The sequence below is a fragment of the Phasianus colchicus genome, chromosome 2 (genome assembly GCF_987193195.1).
Source record: "Phasianus colchicus chromosome 2, bPhaCol1.hap1.1, whole genome shotgun sequence".
Taxonomy (NCBI): domain Eukaryota; kingdom Metazoa; phylum Chordata; class Aves; order Galliformes; family Phasianidae; genus Phasianus; species Phasianus colchicus.
Window position 1 is genome coordinate 76,547,374 of NC_143437.1, and position 19,918 is coordinate 76,567,291.

The following is a 19,918-nucleotide window of genomic DNA, read 5'->3' on the forward strand; positions in this document are numbered from 1 at the left end:
TGAAGCCCTGGGAAACACCATCAGAACACAGACAAAAGCAAACAAGAACTCAGCAGACGCATTCGTGGTAAGCTCATGAGGTGGAGCTGCGTTTCCTTTCTGTCTCTACTCGTCGTGCGTTTTATGCAAAATCCCTGCGAGCTGAGAGCCCCAACAACACCCGGCTGACACACGAAACTCCGCCTCTTCCAATGCTCCTCACCAGCCCCCCGAGCGCGGCGCGAAGGGAACCGCGCCACCAGCCGCAGCCCCACCCCGCCCGCGAGCTGAGGGCAGGACGCGAGGCGGGGCAACAACCGCCGGCCCCTCCGAGCGCGGGCGCGCGCTGGGCGGGGAAAGCGCATTCCTGCGCCCGGCCCTCACAGTCCCCGCCCTCGGCTCGCGGGGCGATGGGCGGGGCTAGCCTCGTTCCCACCCCGCTAAGTCCATATAAAGGCCGCGAGCGCCCCCCGCCCCCTCTTTTCCTGTGGAGCGGTGGCGGCGGCGGTAAGAGGTCAGCAGGGCGGATGGGTGCGGCGCTGGGCGAGTAGAGTTGAGGGGCAGCCGGGCTTGTTGGTTCGCGCTCGGACATCCGGGGGGCACCGCGTCGCGATGCCGCGCGTTTGTTTGAAGCTGGAGCAGCTCGCTCCGTGGGGCGGCACGTAGAGGGTGCGGATACTGCGGAACGGCGACCGCCGTGAGGCCGCGGCCCGGGGGGTAAAGCGCCGCGGCGGCGAAGGGACGGAGGGGCAAACTGCAGGTCCCGGCGTGCCCTGCGCCCCGCGGCGAGGGAGGCGGGAAAGTGATGGGCCCGGCTCCCTGCCGGAAGTGGCGCGGGGCACTCTGGGACGCGTAGTTTGTGGAGGCGGCGGCCGCGTGGGCGGCGGGGTCCCATTTTGCCCCGGTGCGGGCGGTGCCCGGCGGGGCTCTGCGTGGCCCGCGCCATTTTGAGCTGAGGCCGGCGGCCTTAGAGGTGCCCTCGGGAGCTGCTGGGCCATCGCTGCCCGCTTGCGCCGGCAGCCGTGAGGCATTAGGGTCACAGACAGCCCCTTCATAGAGCGGGGCGGCCCTATGTTACATTTAGTTGTCAATTATCTATTCTCACACAGATGGACTGGAGAGAGGTATTCTAACACGAGGTTAGGGCGTCTGTGGAGAAGTCAGTGGCCCTTTTACTTCGACATAGGGTTGTGTGCCTGGTGAATCACCAGATGAACTCTTTAACCGTTGAGGCTTGTGTTTGTTGCTAGGCAGTGAGAGCAGAATAAAAGAAGCTTTGTGGAAATTCATATTTTTTAAAATTTTTAGCCTGAGACTCTCCTTTCTCTATGGGAATGCTGCTGTCATTGAGCAGTAGTTGTCCTGGAAGAGCAGGAATTGCAAGCAAAAGAGAGAAGTAGGCTTATCTGCAAGCAGCAATTAAGGAGGTGGCTGTGTTGATATAAGAGGCAATCACTCTGCCTTGAGATGGCTCGTCTAATGATATCCTGAGTCAGGTGTTAGGTTACTGAGCAGTGAAATTCTTGTATCTTTACTAGCTGTTAGTACCATGGTTATTGGGTGCAATAAATATACTTTAATTGCTCTCACCTGAAACAAAGCCAAGTTTAGTAATCTATCACAGACTATGGCCTTTATTTCATCTACACAGTGTGCAGTAATAAACATCTTTGTTGAAAGAAGGAACATATTTGAAATGTACATAACAAAACAAATATTTTCTTTGCCTTGTGAACGAATATAACTTGTTGTTTCCTTGTTACTTAAATGGCTGCATTTTCTTTCCTTGCTACCTTCTGAAAAAACTGCAAACTAAGGCTTGAGTACTTAACGTTTCATTGCTTCTGTGACTTCAGAAGGTCTTAATGTGTGTTATCAAGGGACCTTCTACTAAGTATCTATTTGTTTCAAGTGGTACGCTTGTCTGCTGTTTATTTTTAGGTATGAAGCAGAATCTTTCAGTGGTTTCCAATACGTTGTGCAGAAGCATTAAGGTAATAGTTATTTTTTTTTTGCTATAGGAATAACCCTGCATGTGAATGTTTCCATTTCAGTTTCCGCACTTTTGTCTGACGAAAGTATAGAATGTGTGAGGTGCTGGAGATTGTCGTCTTTGTATGGCTGTTGAGTGAAACAAAACAGAAGAACAGTTGCAGGACATTGCATTTTCTTGGTCACCTTTAAACTGATGAATTATTATATGAGTTAAGACCTGTGCTGAGGTCACATGTTTTTAATTATCATCTTTTCTGTACCACTTCATTACATATGAGGGCCTACATGAGAGATCACTTGATTAACTTGCACCACCTTTGAGATCAGTGTAATTCACTACAAGTTAACTGTCTTGCATTGGGCATGTATTAGAGCTAATGTGAACCCATATATGTGGCCATATTTGAATATAACTGCTGATTCTGTAAACTGTGAACAGTACAATAGTTCAGTTGGAAGGAATCTACAAATATTAGGACTAACATTGTGAATAAATGTGTAATGTAAAACAGAAGTTTAAATGACTTGGTTCTTCATCCTAAAAAAATGATCTAAAATGATTTCAGGCCACCTTTATTCTACTGTGTATAGAATTTCAACTGCAAGTTCTTGGCAGACAATTGTACACTAATTTTGATAATTTTTTTTGTATGAAAAGAAATTTGAGTTCCTGCTGATCACTTCCTGACATGGTATTATATGAGATGGTGCTTAGACCTTTGCAGCAGATTTTCTACTTGAACTAATTTTTGCTTAATTTTGATTTTAGCCCAAGATGGAAGCACCATTGGAACTAGAAGAGTATTTGGTACACACAAGTGGATTTTCCTGAAAGCTGTGTATGTTTTGAATGATCTGTAGGGATAAATTAACTTGTTAAATGGCTTAGCAACATACTTGTAATCAAATTAGTAACATTGTCATTAGCTTAGAAATGAGATACTAGGCATGTTATTTGACATGATCTGTTGAGGTGTGTAGGCTAGGAAGGTGGGTGAATAGTTTTGGTTATTTAAAACTGCTTGTGAAGGAGCTGGTAAAATATGTCTAAGATTTACATTGTAAATGTGACAAAGATTACCTCAAGGTGACTTATAATTATCAGCGTACATATAATTATCAATGTCAGTGTACACTTTATCAGAAAATTAATATAAGAGTTGAGGTAAAAAAAAAAAAGTTGACAGCTGGAAGTTCTTTGTCAGTATAAACAGACAAATCTAGTTCTAAGTTTCCTATTAAAATGTATTACTCATTTTTTAGGAGTATAGTCTATATTCTCATTTCTTGAAAATGCTGAGAAACAGTATTAGGATCTGTTCAATTGAACTTGTCAAACTCAAATGTCTACAACCATTGGCTGTGCCTGGAAAGTAAAAATGGGGAGGAGGGGCGATCCCCAAGGCTAAAACTTGGTCATCCCAGGGGGGTTGTGTTACTGAATGAACATATTCTAACTGCTTGCTTTATTCCTATCTAGGATGGCATATGAACAGGTTTTAATAATGGAAAAGTTGAGCATTGTGGTGAAAGATGTCCTGGAAACTGTACTGCAACAGATAGAGGTAATACTTAGTGTTAAACTGCTGAAAATTTTGTTGATGTATTCCCTATTAAAGCTCTGTGTATTCCCTTTCCAGTACAGTTATTTAAGTGGTGGATTGTGATGAAGTTGCCATACCTGATTTGTTGATGAAAAAAACTTCATACGGATCTGGCTTCTGAGTCAAAACCACTTTTCTTTCAAAAGTCATTTAATCTTTCTCAATCTCTCCCAGTTTTACTACTGTGCTGTCCCCATATACAAGCTCAATATTGTGAATAAGGGTTTTGGTGCACTACTGAAATGACTTATGGACGTGCTGTTGCCCAGCAGCTGGTAGCACCTTTAAAAAGAAAGGAGAGGACAAGCCTAGATTCATGTAATTTGAGGTATCTTGTTTCAGAGCGTAAAAATGAGAAACTCACCAAGCATTGAAAGCACCCTGGTAAGAAAATGAAGTGTTGCTGGGTTTTGAGTTAGCTGATGACAGTTGCACTGTAACTCTTTCAAAAGCACTGTTAACTCAAGATGCATTCTGATGCGGGCATTAAGGATTGCTTAAGTTAATGATTAGAGGTGAATTGTAATGAATTAAAGCTGTTTCAGCTCTAGTGTTAAACTAATTCAGAGGGGCTAGTCTAAATTTACTTGCAGCAGGGAGAAAGTGTGCATGAGAACACTCATTGTGCTTCAGGTGCTTTGGTAGCTGAACTCAAGGTTTTTGTTCTCATTTTACTGAATTTAATCTTTCTCACTGAAATGTGGGTTTTGAAGCACAATTTCTATCCAAGTTCAGTTTTCATTTAAAAAGTCAAAATCTAGAAGTGTGAGGTTCTAATTTTGCTGTCCAACTAGATACCTATAATTTTATTTCACTCCTTCCTAAAGAAAGGCATTTAAAGACTGCTACTAACAATTTATTTTAAAGATGGGTTTTGTCCCAGTATGTAAAACTTAAACACAGCAATGAAGCTTTTTGTGTGGAAGTGCTACCTTTAAAATAATGTCTTGTTTAGACAGGAGTCTGAAGGAAAGCTGAAAGTAGCAAGCCTTGTTAATAAAACTGTTGCAATTTTTGTCTTTGCAGGAATGCTTGAAGGCTGCTTCTTGAAGGTATGAATTCAATACATGAGAGAATTAAATTATAAAAATGCATATGTCTGACTTCTGAGATTAGATTATTATTGTCTCATGACAGGTAAAACATTAAAAAGATGATAGACTTGGTAGTTCTTTCAGGCCTTGAAAACTTGGCAAACTATGTTTGAATGACTGTACTTAAAACTGCATTATCATATCAACCCCATTTAAAAGTACGAAGTGACATGTAAACAATTACTGCAGATGGCATATCTGAAATACGGTAGAGTTCGTGTATGTGCATCATGGGAAATGCTGAAATGTTTTATCACCTATATTGGCCTTAATTATAAGTTTTATCAGTTCCAGCTCAAGATACCATGCATAATTCTCCTGTTGCTTCAGGTGTCCTGCATAGAAGAATAGTTTTTTAATATAATGCTTGTTGATAGATTTGGGCTTTTGGTGTTTTGCTACAAGCTGAGAACAATATTCTCACTCGTTTTCAGAAATGAAGTGTCTGATCATGGTAGGGGGAGACTTAGACTTAACAGATTAGTTGTCCCTCACGTCTTATAGCAAAGTTATGTAGTGTCCAGGCAAGACATGTAAAAAGAAACTTACTTTGATGTGAGAACACTTGTAGGTTACGTTTTCTGGAGCTTAATAAGTACTGGTGTTATTCCACCACATGCTTAGTAATATATGAGAGACCAAATAGTAAGTTGTGTTTTGAGTGATGGAAGAAAACATTTCTGAGCTAATAAATGTCTCTTTTCCAGCAGGAAAATGGTCACAACTGTACAAACAAATGTCTAATTTGTTCAGGTATGTAACTAAAAAGCTTCTGAGCATTTTATGATTAAGTCTGAAGTCTGTGTTTACAAGTAAGAAATTTTTAGTGCTGTGACTGTTGCTAATATGCTTCAATAACTGATACAGTAGGTTTGTATTGTAACTTACTACTACTTACATACTACTGTGTATGTGTACTAAGTATAAGATGACTTACTACCCAAGGGACTGCATGTGCCAGTAGTTGTGCCTAACCTTAGCTAACCTTAAAATCTACCTGTGAAGTTTTAAATACTTACCTTATGTGTGAAAGGATGGAGAATGTTCTACTTTTTCATTGCAATCAGTGACGCTATCAAAGCAGGAAAGCCCATCATGTATTAGATTTACTTTTGTAGTACAGTTTCTGCATCTCATCTATGATGATCCTATCCCGAACCTGAATTCTTTGCTGAAAAACCTACTACGGATCCGGCATCTGAGATGAGATCAGAAGACTAGATTTGAACTTACTGAAGTAAAAGTATTACAAGTTCTGTGCAGTTTTAGGTGCTTTTGCAAAAAAAAAAAAAAAGTAAAAAGTATACAATTCTGTGCTTATTTGCAAGTTTAAGTTTCTTCCTCCTCAAATGAACCATTTTATTTAGACCTTGTTCTCCTTTTTCCAGTGAGTTGGAACGTTTTTGTCAGTGCTGCTTGACAAATGTGGATCTGTAACTGGAAGAAAGTGTAACACCTGAAGAGATGTTCTCGCTTGGAGTGGGACCATGCTTTTAAAATCCTGTTGAAACAGTTATTGAAATTGTTTAGCAGATACTGTTAACAAAAGCTGCACCTGAACCAAAATTACTGTCTCTGTGTATTTAAAATAACACTTTTTCCAAAACATCAAACTGCCCTCTTTGGGAAGGATAACACTATCGGTAGGGAAATGAGTGGTGAGCTTCCACATATGAGAAAGAAACAGACTATTGGCCCTTATGAAATGTAAGGGTATGCAGACTTTTTGATACTGAGCATCTGTAATAACTCAAAACAGTGGAAGTTGCAGGTAGGCCATGCAGCATTGATACATAAATTCAAACTACTGAGTGCTTCCTGAAGATACCATGTGAGAGATTGAAGGAAGTAGATGAAGTGGTGTGGAAGCATCAACATGAAACACCTGTAAAAAGAAACGCTTGAAATTTCAGGTGGCATGAGGGAAGTTGTGGTTACAGAAAAGGCATGGACCTAGAGCTTTCAATCTCTTCTGCATCTAGTCAGGGAGAGAAGGAAAGGGGGGTTTTCATGAGCTGCCAGTTTAGCATGAAAAGACCAGTATTGGAACTAGAACTGTGCCCACTGAAGAAGACATTGGCAGTGTTATCTGTTCCCAGCGTGGGAGGAAAAGGAGTATAAGCATTGGAACATTTGCTTGCAGCAGTCACTAACCACACAGTAACATTTTAACATTGTATTTGTTGTATTAAGGAGATCATCTCTTCCACCAAGGAAGAAAGGGATTGTAAATTGATTATCTGAGTAAGTTACCTTTAAAGACAAATTATGCATGGAAGATGCAGTCCACCTTAAGGTGTGGTTCTTGTACTGCATTCTCAGGAATGCTTTATAAAGGAGGGAATGTATATATACAATATATACAACTGCATAGTAGCCAGTGATCAGTAGTGCTGTAGTTACTGAATGATTTCGGAATGTACCAAAATACAGAAACAACCCTGTAGTCTGCAGCCAAAAATGATAGCATTGGATGCTAGCAGTTTACTTCCTTTAGGAATCTGAAAGAACTTCATGAAATGTACTTATTTCTAAACACCAAATACCTGAAAGGTCCATTTTCCTATCAGTGCAGTACTATAGTAGTGCAGAACATGAAGTAGCAGCATCTGCTTTGGGAAGGTCAGAAATAAGTGTCTGACTACAAAAAAAGTACGTTAATGGTGTGACTGAAGTCCAGGAGTGGCTTGGCTTACTGCATAACCTGCTTTGGTTATTCAGTAAGTAATAGGCAGCTGCTTTGGCTGGTTGGAGACTGCTTCTCAGTGAGTTAGCTATGTAAATTGGTCTATTGGATGTATCATCATAAGCTGCAGAATTTTACTACAAAAAAATTTCCTTTGATGGCTTTCATCAGGATTCATTATCTATTAATGTTGCTGAGAAGTGTAGGTATTTCTGTGCTGTGTTTTGTACATGCTCTTGAATAAAGATGAGGATGTGGAAAACTTAACTAGCTGTTGAACATCAGTTCTGTAGTCACTTAAAGCGTTTCTTGACAGCTCACATTTTGCAAGGGCTGCAGAGGCAATGTGGCCTTATTGTACTGGTACAGGGCCTGCTGAACATGTGACATTCCACACGCTGCTTGACTGGCTCCTGGACAATGTAAGCTCCCCTGGCAGTTATATACTTCAGAAGTGCGGAGGATCAGTCTCCCATCTTAGGTCCATTGCGTTTTCAGCCCTTCTCAGTGGTGTGCACATCACACTGAATGAGGGGTAATAGATGAAAATTGGAACACGGGAAGTTCTGTACAAACTTCAGGAAGAACTTCACTGTGAAAGCAACAGAGCACTGGAACTGACTGCCCAGAGAGGTTGTGGAGTCTCCTCTGGAATTTATCAAGATCAGCCTGTGCAACTTACTGTGGGGAACCTACTTAAGCAGGGGCAGATTGGTCTTGATCATTCCCCAGAGGTCCCTTACAACCCCTACAATTCTCTGGTTTTTATGTAGTTGATGCTGTTGACGATGTTTAGTGAAGCAGTTGAGATGGTGAGTTAAAAGTTGACAGTTTTAGGACACTCAATGTGTCTTCTGGAGGGGAAGAAGTGTGTTGAAAACCAGAAAAGGATAATAGGGCAGCAATGTTTGGTAAGTAGTATATTAGTTATTCTGAAAGGGTTTTTATATAGCTTATTTAATAGTACAGGGCAAGATTTTATTTGCAGTATGTTTTGACTGTAACAGCGTCTTTTTGGCTGAAGCTAATAGAAGGCATCTGAACCTTTTGAGGAGCTCCTAGTATGTGGGCATCTAGTAAAACTGGTGAGGATGAGTTACTCTTCTAATTTCTGACATCAAAAGGCTAAAGATAGTTTCAGGATTGTGGATGATACTTGAATACCTAAAGTACTTCAATCTTAATCTAAAATACTGAGGATGTTCTAATCTAAGATTGGCAGTAATAGATAGAAGGGCCAAAGAACTGTATTACATTTGTGCTTAGGATGGTGGAAGCCTGTTTCCAGAAGCTATTCCTCGTGAAAAAATGTGTGCCTCTCACTAAGACCAGAAAAAGATGTGGCCAGTGATGGGCGTGTTAACTGCAAATCTTTCGATAATAAATGCTCACAGGATTGCAGAATATGGGTAACAAAAGAAAAATGTGTTACAGAAGGTCTGAAAAAGTTTTTTAACCATGAGACTACATTAACAGTCTTCAGAATGAGACTAATGGTTATGATGTTGGAAGCTAACATCACAAATTTTAAAATGAAAGGTATAATATTTGTGAGCTTGCTCATGTGGTAGGGGGTAATCTTGCAAACCACTTGTGGATTTAGTGTTAGTATGTTTTGTTTTTTGTGTGATACTTGTGTATAATTATGAAGTTGGCTTGTAATGAATTTGGAAGGTATGTTAAAGTTCAGCTGCACAGAATACCATGCTAGATTTAAAGCTTTGATTTCAGTTGTTGCAGTAAATAGCATGAAAGCCCTTTTGCCATTTGTATTTTAAGTAGTTGTTAAAATCTTGCACTGTCATTAGTGTTTAATTTATCACATGGCTATTGGACTGTGATTCCCAAAATCAGTGGTTAGACAAACTTTGTCCTGGCTTATTGCTGTGTTGGTCTTCATAACTGGGCAAAAGATCAGCATTCTCCTGAGTTAAGTGAGTGTTGTGTTTAGATGAGAGCGTCTTCAAGCTTTGGGAAGTAGAAGAGTGGCTGTGCATAAATGCTTTGCTACTATTTAAGTGAGAAGACACGCTTAAGGCAGGGCGTTTTGTCTGGAGAATTTGTCTTGCTTGTGGAGACAGTATATCATAAACAATACCAAGTGAGCTGCAGTTACTTTTGCAAAGTACCCATGCTGCAATGTGAGCTAAAAACACAAGAGAACAGAAAATGTGTGTCCTGTCAAGCTAACCACTCTACGGAGAAATGTGCTGCCTGCTTTGGTGGCATTGCTGCCTTTTCTTCAGGCAAACTCCTAATAGTACAAACTTGCCATATAAACGTTGGTTATGAGTTGTACTGACACGGATGGACATTGCAATTGAATTGACAGCTGGTAAGTTACAAGTTCCAAAGGTGGAAGCTCAACAGTGAGTTTTTGAGGAGACAGACTCATTCAGTTAAGACAGTTGACCTGTCACAGCAGACTGAGCAATGTTAGACTTTGTCCAAGGACTTTTTTTTTTTTTTTTTTTTTACATTGGAGAGCATATTTAACCCTGAGTTTGGGATAGCATTTTTTCCTCAGAGTTGAGAGGATAATCTGAGTTGTAGTGAATTAATTCAACAAGTGGGTATTATGGATGAGCAGAGTACACATAGAAGCCTGTATATGCTGTGTGTTGGTATGTGGCCAGTAACTTGCATTCTGTGTACTTCTCATTAGTATTACAAAGCATTTTTGCTTGTCTGATATTAACTGTCTGCTTTTCTTAGAGGATGTAAACTGGAAAACTAAAATAATTCTGTTTTCTTTCAGACACAGTGTGGCTTTTTAGAAGATAGTTGAGTTAGGCTATCAGGGCTGTGAAAACAGTACTCCTCAGCCATTGTTTGAAACTTCCTGTAGGCTCTGCAAGACAAAGTAGTATTTTATGCTCAAAAGAATGACTATATTGAGTAAGCCTTGCTCAGTATTCTATGTGAGGATGACCAGTATAAGAAACAGGAGGATAGAGATCCTTTCCAGTGGTTTGCTTGGGAATTTCCTAAGGAGATGTTGATTCCTCATGAGAATTACTTGAGAATTACAGGCAATTGTGGCTGATCTCCATTTAAAAAGATGTGAAATGTGAATTGCTACATCACTTGTAAAATGCATAAAGTCTTGCATATGATTGAAACAGCAGGGAAATGGATGAGAGGAGCTAGGGGAGGACTAAAGTAACAGCTTATTTGTTTTTCTTTGAAGATAATTTAATATTAGTCTTGCTTTCAACTCTTACACTAACAAAAACTGCAATAACTGGAGACTGGCTAAGAGTGCTGCTAGGTCAGCGTTACTGTTTAAACTACAGTAGAGATGAAAATTCAGTCTACTGATGTATGTTCTCACCTTTAGCTCTGAGCCATACTTCAGGCTTGTAACAAATCAGTACTATTTTTACTTAGGATTGAAGCTCCCTGTAAGTGAAGGAACATTGTCTCAGCAATGACAGTACTAGTTTAAGGATTGTAGACAGGGACTTGTTACAGGCTGACCTAAAGTAAACCTGAGTTATTTTGTGTATGTGAGAAGAAGCTAACAGATTAATAGACTCAAATGCTTAGAACTTATTTTGAAGCTGGTAGGCTGAGTGAAAAGTAAAGATTGTATTTTTAGATCATCTAAAGGTCATTGGAGAGGAAGAATACGCAGCCGCAGTGTACTTGGTTAAGTTACCAATTTGCTCTTACTAACAAGGTTTGGTCTGTGGGAACTGATGCTCCCCCACCTTCCTGTTCAACAGTATTAACCACAGTGTAAGAAGTTCAGCAGCAAGAATAGGAGTTACCTTCACAACATCTTAAAATAGTATTTTTGTTAGGGCATCGCAGTGCTGAGGATGTTCCTTCAGAAACTTCATGAGGAGTAACAGTACCTGGATTTTTGAAAAAAATTGTTCTTGAACTACTCTTAAGAGTTGTCAAAAGTAATTAATGTTAGTTTCTATGCCCTTGAACTTCTGCCAGTTAAGTTGGTACTGATCATAGTTTCTGCTAATTTGGTTTGCATGCAGTATGGCCACTGAAAGCCTCTCTTCTATGTGAAGGAATCTTCACATGAAGACGTTTTGGCAGCATTGATTTCAGAGTTTTTGCTGTGTTTTTTGCTTTCAAAAAAAAAAAAAAGCTGCCCTGATGAATAGAAATAGCAAGACTTCCATCTATGAGTTAGTAGTTTTTAACTGGAAAAGACTTAATAATTCTGGCACTGGTAAGTACATTTAAATCTCTTAAGTCTGTCTGAATGTGGCAACCTGTAGTTCTTATGACACAGCATATTGGAGAGAATGGTAACTTTTGCTTGTAAGGCTAGTAATCACAGCATGTAGATATTCTAGAACTCTCAAGTCTAATATTGGAGGAGTAAAACATACAATACTAAATGAAGATTTTCCACCAAAGGAATCAAAAAGATAGTCTTGTGAATCAGGATTTCGTACTCAAACTCCATACTACTATGCCTTAAGCAGTAAGAATAGCTTAACTTTCTACCCTCATTTATTAAATGAGATGCCCAGTAGTGCTTGCAACCTTAGGGCAGCAATTCTGAATTATACTGTGGTGATGTTCTTTGACCCTTTTGGTTTCAGGTTTTACTTTTAGTTACCTCTAGACACAGTTTTAGGGAGGTTCTTATGAGCAGTATGTTACTGGTAAACTGTTGTGTAAGGATGATTGACTTTGTGATGTCTTTTACTTGACCAACTTTAAAAGAAAAAAGCCTGTTAGCTTCGGTTTCAAGCTGAGAAAACTTGTCAGTGCCTGGGATCACTGCTTATTATGAGACTTGAATCTTCACTTACCCCAAAAGAGAAGAAAATGGTCTACAAAGAGGTTTTCTTTTTCTCTGAGATAGCACTCCTGGAAGTGTCTTGGCCTTAAGTTCTGAAAGAAATGCTGCTTTTCCTAAATTATCAGTTTGGATGTTCCAGTTAGTCACTTTACTGCTAAAGTGTGATCAGGAAACATGAAAATTTATTGATTCTCAATTAGGAAGGGGCTCTTAAGCTGACAAAAGGTGTATGTATATTTATTCTTTCCTTAATTTATAGTTCTTACAGATATCGCAGTAGATCTATTGAAGCTTTGAGCTCTCTCTGTGTGAACTTTCTTACTCTTGGCCAAAATTGTGACCTCGGTGTCCAAAACTATTGTTGTCTTCAGCACTGTCCCTATCGCAAGATCCTTTTCCCCTTTTATCCTATATGTTAATCTGTCCCATATTGCTTTTCCCAGAAATTATGCAGCAAACGTACTAAGAACCAAGGCAAAATATAAAATTATGAAAGATGACTAGGTAGGCCTTCAATATGAGACTTAAGCAAAGGAAAGAAAAGTCACTAGGAATTTTTTTTGTCTGTAACTTAAAGTAGTAATACTCCAACACCTGTTGGGCTGTAAAAGACGACCAGTTCCTGTAGTTGATTTGACATGACAGCAGTGATTTGCTCTTCAAGAAGTCATGAACAGAGCCTACAAATAAATTGCTGATTTGGTAAACTGCAAATGTGTGAAGAATGATAGCCATTTGGACTTCGGGTTGCTTCAGATGTAAGAGAGAAACATTTCCACTTCAGGATTGATACTGGGCTCCCCATACGTGAAAGTTCCAGGCAATGAAGTAGCTAGAAAAGGGAAAAGTGAGTTTTCTTTTAAATAAAAACCACCTCCTTGGAATATAACAAGGCAAAATATCAACTGTGAACTGCATAGTACTCTCACTTTTTTTCTGGTTCAGAAAAATCTCAGTTTTCCACAACTAGGCTCTGAATTTCGTATTTTTCACCTTGAATGTTCTGAGGTCTGGCTGGATGAAGGAGGCACCTCAATTATTAAAAAAGCGGGAATGATCTGTGAAGAAACTGCTCTAGCAGCAGCAAAATAGTTACCAGGAGAAAATTGGCATCTTGCCTGAAAGCAAGCATTCTGAGCTTCAGCTTGAGCTTCCATTAGCAGTATGATGAAGAGGTTTAAAAAAATTTCCTCATCTGTCTTTATTTCATATCAAACTTGTCTCAGAAATTTGGCCATTAAGATAAAATAACAGTGCAGAAGATTTTCTGTTTCGGGCCAAACTGCAGAAAGTTATCCATGAAATTAATTTGCTTTTTGTGGCTGTCTGAGACAGTGTTCCTTTTTGTATGGAAAAAATCTTTATATTAACTGAGTCTTCTTACTGGGAGGGGATAGACTGCTTGCATAAGAGATCTGGCTAGCAACTGGGGAGTGAGAAAGAGCCCAAGAGAAAATAGTAGTAGGTTGTCAACACTGTGAACTGTCAGCCAGAGGGTAGAAGAAACTAACTGTGGTATCTAGAGATAGGGACAATAGGTAGTGGTTTTCAGCTGTGCTAGCTACAGTGGTGCTAGCTAGATTCAGGTTGGACATCAGGAAAAATTCTCAGCAAGAGTGGTGAGGCAGTGGCACAGGCTGCCCAGGGAGGTGGTGGAGTCACCATCCTTGGGGGTGCAGATGTGGCACTAAGGGATGTGGTTAGTGGGCATAGTGGGGGTGGGTTAACCATTGGACTTGGTGATCTTAGAGGTTGTCTCTAACCTTAATGATTCTGTGGTCTCTTTTCAGCTATAGAAAGCAGGTGAACAGCTAAGCTGTAATGTCTCATGTTTTGCTTTGGTAGGTATTTGCATAAAATGTGCATTCATTATAAATATGTTTCCATTTCAGTATCACTCATTGCACATTTCTGATTCTGTTTTTTTTTTTCCCATTGTGTCCTTGGACTAGAAGAGTTGCATAATCGTTTCCAACGAAAAAAATTCTTGTGCACATAGCTTACAGCCTTTTCTCACCTCAGCAGATCTGTATCAGTACTGTTACTCTGATATTGGTAAACGGCTTCCATGCATTTTATTTACCAACTTAGACTGATCTTTCAATAGAAATTTAAAGAACTTAGAGGGAAAAAAGATGTTGGCACTAAATCACAGGCATTAATCTGTTAGTATAAATGAGTAAGATTTTTGTCATAATATATACTTGAGAGAGAAATAAAACATTACAGTGGATGTGGCAGTAAAATGTAAAAACACCTAAACTGGAAGGTTATGAGAATTTAGAGGTTCCTGCATTTAACTTTAATCTGTGATTTTAACAGTTGGTTTTCAGGTATCTGAGCACATCCAGTATTGATCCTGCAGGAAATAATTTATTAGCATATAATAAATTTATCTTAATATTTGATTATAAAAATTAATATTTATAATAAATTTATTAGCAGTAGAAATGTATATTTTCACAACCACATTGACTCCTGTAAGTATATCTGAACATTGTTGTCCTCTAGTACAGAACTCAAAGAGGAGAATCCTAGAGATGTTGGAAGGTATTTTGGCTTTATTTGAATGCAAACAAGTCTCCTTGTATCAGTGATAATCTAGTATGATTTTTATTTTTAATTGATATTTGTAGATTAAGTTTTGAAAATGAAACTTCAGTGCAATTCTTTCTGTTTGCTGCTACCTTTTAAGATCAAAAGTAAAAAAAAACCCCACCAAAATCATATTTTTTGCAGGATCAAAGAGACTTCTAAGTTTATTTTCTGGAGGCAGACTGGAAGAATAATATTCCTCATGTCCCCTGCAGATCAAAGAGGGGTGAAAACTTTAAACAGAAGTTTTAATTTTTCTAGTGCCCCGTTGCTAAGCAAAATTAAGGTTTACCTAAGGAACTAGAGCACTGCTTACTTCTAGCAGCGTAATGCAGCAGTAATAGTTATTCCCATATTAAATTGCAGGATTTGTTCAGGTTTGAGAACAGGTTATGTTGTCTGCACTTTCCTGTGCAAAACTATGAATACCTGGTCTGCTCTGCATAAGCTGGAAAGATTAAACTCAGTTATGTCTGCCAACCAAGATAGCTACGGTCCAACTCAGCATTTCACTCAGCTAGAGTAGATCTTCTAAAACACTGCTGGAAAGCAGCAAGCAGAGCCTGAGATTCTGATAGTACTTATATCCTGCATTTATATCTGCCTTGTACCTGGCAAGGAGTGTAAAGAAAAAAAGTCCAGTCTTACAGGGTCCTCGAAGGTGCAAGATTATTTGGGCTCACCCATGCTTGAAAGGATTTTTAGGTTGTTTGCTTACATAATAAATAGTATGGAACACTTAACCTGAAAGCTGTGTTACAACTGCTGCATCAGGCACTTTCTCTCCTGGGTAATCAGCAATGTCCTTGCTCGTCAAATAGCTCTGCCACATCAGTCCAAATATTGACATCTGATCATCTATGCCACTGGAGGGTTAATGTAGTCCCTGGGCCAGCTAGCACTCATCTGGAATATTTGGGCATGGCTTAGAAATTGATGTAAATGAGAACTGAGCTTTGGGAGCCAAGCAGTGCTGTTCACAGCAACCTTAGATGATCCCAGTGATCTCCATCCTGTTGTTTCTCCGTTTAGTCTTTTTTTTTTTTTTTTTTTTAATAATGTGTGCCAGATACTGGAACCTGACAACTGCTAGCCCAGGCCAGGAATGTTTGGATGCTACTGTACAGGGAAGTGATAGGCAGGTCTGGTCAGTATTTAGAATGGAGGAAGACTTACATCAAGCTGTTTGTTCTGCATTGATGCAGCATATAGCTCTATTTCACAAATTGCAGCTTCAGCACTTGGCTGCCTCCCCCTGCGTGAGTGAACAGGACAGCACTGCTGTCCTGCAGTGACTTTAAGATGCTTCAATTCAGATGCCTAGGAGGAATGCTCTCTGCATGACTCTAAGTCCTCGTGAGGAAAGAGTACTTGGATGGGATGGAATCTGTTTAATTCAGCCCCTCTGTCCAATATTGAATAATACTGGAGAGGAAGGGGCAAGTGCTTTCACTTAATGTTTTTTCTTTCCTTGAAGCTTTGCCAGATGCTGACCCAAGGGTAACATCTGATGCCTTAAAGCACCAGATGGTAGGTAAGAGAAAGAGGACCAGAAAAGCAGTTGTAGTCAAATTCATTTTTGTACGCACAGCAATAGTAAAGCAACACTTTTCTTCAGATTGGGTGGTTTGTTCCCATAGCTCCCTCACCCTTTATAAGCTTATGAGCTATTTGTATAAGAAATCTGTGATTTGTTAGATCTGTATAGTGGGATGAGGAATATGTGATTAGAGGGAATCTGAAGGAAGAGGAACATTGGCATGTACAGTTCTGCAAGAAGTGGGGAGGATTTGGGATGAAAGGAACCACTGAGCATGTCCAGCACATTGCAGTGGCACAGTGTTTGTACAGTCAGACTGAAGAGTTGTGAGCAATGTTCAGTCTCTGGTAGTGGGCATTTGCAAAGGGAAATAGGCAAAAACAGGGCATGCATAGGTATGATGGTACTTCTGGTATGCTCTCACAGCCTACGCTGAATGTTGCTGCAGAATTTAAATTAGAGTGATCTTTGCATTATAATAATTTTAGATGGGAATTTCTTCTGTTCAGCTACAAACTTCTTGATGGCTGCAATTTCATATGACACTGAACTCCCCACTGTAGTTACATGTGTGCAGAAGTAGCTCTTCTGAGCTTGCTATTTGCCAGGTCCATCTAGTCCAGTTAGAAAAAGGGTTGTATAGCTATTCCCTAGTTCTCTCCATGATACTTCTGTGGCTTTGTAGAACTGTATTATGTTCCTTGGTTGTCTCTTGGCCATGTCGAAGATCCCTAGTCAATTTAGTGAAATCCACCTCTTGAGCATCCTTGTTATGCTTTTCTATGCAGCTTTCTATTCTCTCTTTTTGGAATTGGAGAAATTAGAACTGCACGTGGTGTTGAAAAGGCTGGCACAATGTAAGTCTATAAAATAGCACAGTAATCTGCTGGCTCGTTCCTTATCCTTCCTGAATACCTCCTAACACTTCTCTTTTACTGCTAAGCAAAGGGCACATATAGTTCCTTGTAATAAGTCTCAGCATCTGTTTTCTGATTGATAGTAGCTTGAGATGGCTTTGAGTTTGCATTTCCCCATACACAGAGAAGCAATTTTGCTGTTCTGTGAGTGTGCTAAAATAGAGTGCTCTCCTACCCCACATCTCTCAATATTTGCATGTTTTAATCTGTGGCATGCTGTGAAAGACATTGAATTCTACAGTGATAGCTCTTGAGCCCATGACTGATAAATTACTTAAAAACTTGTAATTTAAATTAGAAAAAAGCTAAAGATATTAGTGGAATGTGAACTAATGTACCTTTTGCAGTTTCTGTTGTGCCTTTCTTTCTTGATGTTAGCTCTAGAATGATTGGGGGCAGGATGTACCTGTGTGTGTGTGCGTGCGTTGGAGGACACATTGAATGTAAAGAAGAAAAAAAGTATTTAGTGTTGGAGAGAAGGAATGAAACACATACTTCAAAGAATTAACGGTCCAGTACTGTTTCACTGGCACTCTTACAGCAGAGAAACATAAAGCAAAAGGGAGAAAGTTCACAAAAGTTGTTTCAAGGCTTTCAACATTAGTATGTACACACACACACACACACACACACACACACACACACACACACACACACACACACACACATTCACACACAAACATTAAATCAGAAGGTTTTCCAGAGCATCTGTTCAATGACAGGTGTAGAACAGGTGACTCGTAACTAGGAGTGATATTTGCTGTATGACTGGTGGTTGACCCCTCTGATTGTAGCCAGTGTGTTCTGGAGCTTGCTTTTAAACCAGTATTTGGATAAGCCTCAACTTTGTGTGCACACAGAAGATAATGTCGTACTATCTTAATAAGCATTGTAGAAGCTGAAGGTGAGAAACCCACTGCAGCTGAGTCTCTTGGGTTTTTCAGTAGCTAAAAAGCCAAAAAATAGTTTTAATCATATGGTGAAGTTTATTTTTCAGTGCTTCATCCATGCAACTCTGTATTTGACCCCCTTATGGTCACTGGTTGCAGTACTGGGGAGAGTCAGCTCTCCAGCTGTGGCTTCAGTGGAGCTCTGCTGCAGTTGCTCTAGAAGCAAGGGCAGGGAGCTTGTATCTCAGTAACAGTTAGGAGTTCTCACAACCTGTGTTATAGTGAGAAGTCAAAGTCTTCATCCTACTGATACTGAGGCTAATAAATGGGCTATATTTATAAGAACTGCCCGTCAGACTCTTTTTCCTTTCTGTGTTTAAAAAAAAAAAATTTAAAAAAAATTACCCAGTCAACTAGCTGTGACTGGCTCTTGGTCAGCTGGGATTTTCAGTAGGGGTGCAGATCTGTGCTTGTCCTAGTCATTTTTTAATTTCAATTTTATGAAGGAAAAGGCATAAAGGTGTGTTTTTCCTCTAAAATGAGCCTGAAAATGGGCATTTCTTTCTCAGCAGTCTGCCATTTGTAGTTAGTTAACTCCACTGTCAGAAAATGTTACTACTCCATTCAGTGAATTAATCCATTTATGAAATATAGATATGCCTCTGGCTCATGTGTATTATAAACACCTCAGCTTCTGGAAACGTCTGATAATAAAATGCTTGGGTGCAGTATTAGTGAAAAAAATGGTCTATAATTTTTTTTTGTGGGTACCTATCAATATTACCAATCTGAAAGCTGTATTTTTAAAAGCTCTTCATTTCTGAGGGGCACAAAATATTTTTAAAAGAATGTAATGAAATCACAGAATGCCTTGGGTTGAAAGGGACCATTTCCAACCCCTTGCTGTGGGCAAGGCTGACCCCAACCAGCTCAGACTGCCAGGTGCCATCCAGCCTGGCCTGGCACACCCTCAAGAATGTGGGGTATCCACAGCTCTGGGCAACTGTGCCAGTGCCTCACTGCCTTCTGAGTAAAGTATTTCTTCCTAAAATCTAACTGAAATCTATTCTCTTTTAGTTTAAAACCATTCCCCCTTCACCTATCGCCATCAGATCTTGTAAAAAATTGTTCTCCCTCCTGCTTATAAGCTTCTTTTCGGTATAAGATTAACAGTACAGCAACTTTTCATTAAATGTATATATATATTACTGAATGTTTTCAGGTTTATTTTGCACAGATTTTTTTTTTTTTTTTTTTTTTTTAAAATGTGTGGAGTGGTAAAGCTTTTAATGATTCCAATGGCATCAAGAGCTTGAAGAGATTTTGCTCCTGTATCACTGGATAGCAGCTTTGTTTTGTTTATGTATGCAGCAGCTTGTGAATATCTCATGACAGTGAATTTGTCTGCTGTTTCTGCTTGCTCCTCTGTACGGTTTTGAGGGGGTTTGATGCGCTGGAGATGCCGAATGTGTCGGGCTGGGCTGTGAAGCAGTAGTTCTTTGTCGATGCCTTGGAGGAAGTGAGTAATACCTAGCGTGCCTTCCTGCCTGTATTTTGTCTTTTTCTGGAGTTGCAGGTCTGGCAGAGTTTATGGGGTTGGCTTCTGTAAGGTTTGCAAGCTAGGGCTGTCGGGAACTGCAATTCAGGAGGCTCCCACATCAGGGACGTACATCTGACAACGCCCTAAACGTGGCTAGATGAGCTTTCCATGTCGGAATTAAGGACATTAGGAAGTAAAATGCGAAACGAGCACGCGTTCTGATGGGCCCGGTGACACCGCATTTCACGGCCTCGCCTCTCCGAGTAACGGCGGTGCCCGCGGGGCTCCTCTCGGGGAGCTC

The 19,918-nt window shown here is 40.0% G+C and overlaps 1 long non-coding RNA gene and 2 other non-coding genes across 7 annotated transcripts; all 3 read left to right on the plus strand.

Moving 5' to 3' along the window:
• The first annotated feature begins 402 nt into the window (after nt 1–402).
• Nucleotides 403–14,492, plus strand: LOC149919119 (uncharacterized). 5 transcript variants are annotated; one of them, XR_016464448.1, is made up of 7 exons: nt 403–486; nt 1,921–1,973; nt 2,744–2,813; nt 3,455–3,539; nt 4,605–4,630; nt 5,380–5,425; nt 6,061–14,492. It is a non-coding gene; the product is annotated as an uncharacterized LOC149919119 (long non-coding RNA). The 5 variants fall into 5 exon arrangements; XR_016464447.1 differs by having other exon boundaries at nt 404–493; XR_016464444.1 differs by having other exon boundaries at nt 427–1,103.
• On the plus strand, nt 3,633–3,702 carry LOC116240814 (small nucleolar RNA SNORD50). Its single transcript, XR_004169414.1, has one exon. It is a non-coding gene; the product is annotated as a small nucleolar RNA SNORD50 (small nucleolar RNA).
• LOC116240819 (small nucleolar RNA SNORD50) lies at nt 5,807–5,877 on the plus strand. The gene has a single exon (XR_004169416.1). It is a non-coding gene; the product is annotated as a small nucleolar RNA SNORD50 (small nucleolar RNA).
• Nucleotides 14,493–19,918: the final 5,426 nt, after the last annotated feature.